The sequence below is a fragment of the Olea europaea genome, chromosome 5 (assembly GCF_002742605.1).
Source record: "Olea europaea var. sylvestris chromosome 5, O_europaea_v1, whole genome shotgun sequence".
Taxonomy (NCBI): domain Eukaryota; kingdom Viridiplantae; phylum Streptophyta; class Magnoliopsida; order Lamiales; family Oleaceae; genus Olea; species Olea europaea.
The window spans coordinates 16,062,560-16,065,515 of NC_036241.1; positions in this window are offsets into that span (position 1 = coordinate 16,062,560).

The following is a 2,956-nucleotide window of genomic DNA, read 5'->3' on the forward strand; positions in this document are numbered from 1 at the left end:
TGATCCATAAGATTTTCTTTTTCTTAAAACGGAAAAAAAGATCCCCTCGTAGTGAATATTTCCAAAAAATACTCTTTTTTTTTTTTTTGCAATTCTATTCTTTCAAATTTATTTCGTTCCTATTCTCCTTTTTCAAAAAAGGGGGACATTACCCAAGTAAAAGATTGCTTCGTTCTCGTGTGGCTGCAATTTATGTTGTGCAACTGCCCATGCCCTACGACTTTTCTTCTGTGTTTTTTTCTTTTAGTGGAATAAATGATGCATTAAAATTGCCATTATATGTTCAGTCTCCACCACATCTTTAAATTCATCTCTAACACTCTAAACAAAGCTGCAATCTTCAATATCGACAGACCCTAAAAATTCACAGGAAAATAAATCACTCAAACTTACTTTTTGCTCAACCGTATATAGAAACAATTTATTTTTAGACAAATACACTTTTATAAATAATGAGCTCAACCCTCATCGACTTAGCTAAATTCAGATTTCTATTAACTTTTGACTGGAAAATGTAACACGTGTGCAATTCAAAATGAGTTCAAGAAGAAGAAAATAAACTAACAAAATAAAAGACAAACTGAAACTTGATATTGAAACTGTTAGAATGTCGGGAAAGGAAACTATAAGTCACAAACACAAAGACACGGACAACACAACATTTTGCTTACTGAAGGTTAAAACAATAATTCAATTACCTGCTGCTTGGCACTCATGCTCCTCAAATTCCATCACTATTTTCCCAAATTTTTCCTGTATAATCCAAGCTATAACAGCTTCTCATACCTTTTGGAAATCAAAGCAATACAAAATACAATAAGCCAACATTTAATTCATAAGGAAAGTACACCATCGTATAAATTTTCAGTAAAAAGAATTGAAAGAAAAAAACTATAACCTAAAAAAAAGATAGCTAAAGTGCAATCAAATCCCAACAATTTTTAAATTGCATATAAATAGAAAACACATCTTCACACAAAGAGAACAAAGGAGAACATATACAAAAAGAATAAATCGTATTTCACATTTAACCCATTCAAAACTCAGAAAGCACAGATCTTATCATATAAACCTTTTATTGTGTTTATAGTCACCTCGATCTTGTTGATCGTCTTCGAAAATGCACTGAAAGTTTTTAGTAATAGAAAGACGGATATAGGGTTGTGTGTGAGAAGAATGAAGAACGAAGAGAAAACTCCATAAACAAGATGAAAGAGATATTGGTAAATGGAAGATAACAAGTTGCCTGCCAAATAAAAAACAAATACAAACATGTGGTTGAGAAGAAAAAATGAATCCTGACATGCAAGAGTTTCATTTTCACACGCGACCATTAAGTACAAATAACAAGTCAAACGAATGGCAACAATTGTGAAAAGAAATGAAGAGGGACAAAAAAAATTCCACATAGCATAGCACAACGCCATAAAAAAGTACCCCAAAAATAGCCTCTTTTATTTTATTTTATTTATATATGTTGATATTATATATATATATATATATATATATATTATTTTATTTTAGCCAGTCATCACATAGTAAGATGCACGTGAAATGTTGTACTTGAGTATATAATAGCGTAGAAAAGATATGATGATAATTAGTCGAGTTTTGTCTTTATTGTTACTTGATGAGTTTTAGAGTTGGGGAAATGAATACTTTTTTATCATTAAATATAAAATTTTATAGATAAAAACTTTAGAAGAAGTACATTGGACAAGGTAAATAGAGTTTGATATAAACATTGATAAAGCTTGAACTAAAAAATAATTATTTATATCATACAAAACGAAAAGAATTAAAAAGAATTTTAGATCGGAAAAAAATATATATAATATGAAGGAAAAGGAAATTTTAAAACAATATTCAAAAACAAAAGAAATTAAATCAAGAATATATAAATGTTATTTAATTAAAATTGAAAAAATTAAAATTTTATCATAAAGAGAAAAGAACTAAAAAATTTAAATAAAAAAATTATTCATAATATGAACAAAAAAAAAACTTTTTTTTTTTTTTTTTTTTTTTTTTTTTTTTTTTTTTTTTTTTAAAACATAATTTGAAATATGCCATCTGAGATATATGAACTTGGGCCTAACTCCATTCTTGTAAGGACACCACTGGCACTCCCTTAACAAGAATTCTTAAAACAGTGATCCCTTTCCCTCTTCTATGCGTCTCCTAGCCTCTCCACTGGGCCTTTACGCTTTGAGAGGTCACTCAGGGCTTATTTTAAAAACAGTTTTAAACTTTAAACTTGGAGTTAAGACATGCTCTTATCATATACTCAGCATGAAACATAAAAAATCTTTACAAAATCATAAAATTTTATGAACAGTAAATGTTCTTATAAGATCTGGAACTAATATTTATCATTAGCACCATATCTTTAGAACTATATGAAACATACCTACCGGAATGATCCATCGGTAGTTTATAAAATATTTTTGTAGGATATTATTTCATCTAAGAATAAGAACAATTAAGAATTTCCCTTTCGGGAAAGAAAGAAAGTTAGAACATATTTGAGAGATTTTAAAACTTGTATTGTATATATGTTCTTCCGTGTTTTTACAAATGAAAGAATGGTCTCCTTTTATAGGAGAGAAAAGATAAGAAAGACGTTATCTAAAAGCAAGGAATCTTTGCTTTTTCAAAACGTCAAAAAGAGAATAGAAAAAGCTATCCTATCAAATCTTACTTTATATAATAGTAAGATTCTTTTACAAATTTTTCAAAAAGTAAATAGTAAAAATCTTCAAAAGTCTTGGCGTCTGGACATAAATCTTCAATCAAAAATACTCTTTTTCTAGAGACTTCTTGTCTTTTCTCCAGCTGTCTGATTTATTCTTTACACCTGTCTGAAAAATCTTTTATCTTGTTGCATAATTGTGTCTGCCAATACTATCTAAAGAATCTCCTCCGTCAGTAAAATCTTCTGGATTATCTTCTGAAT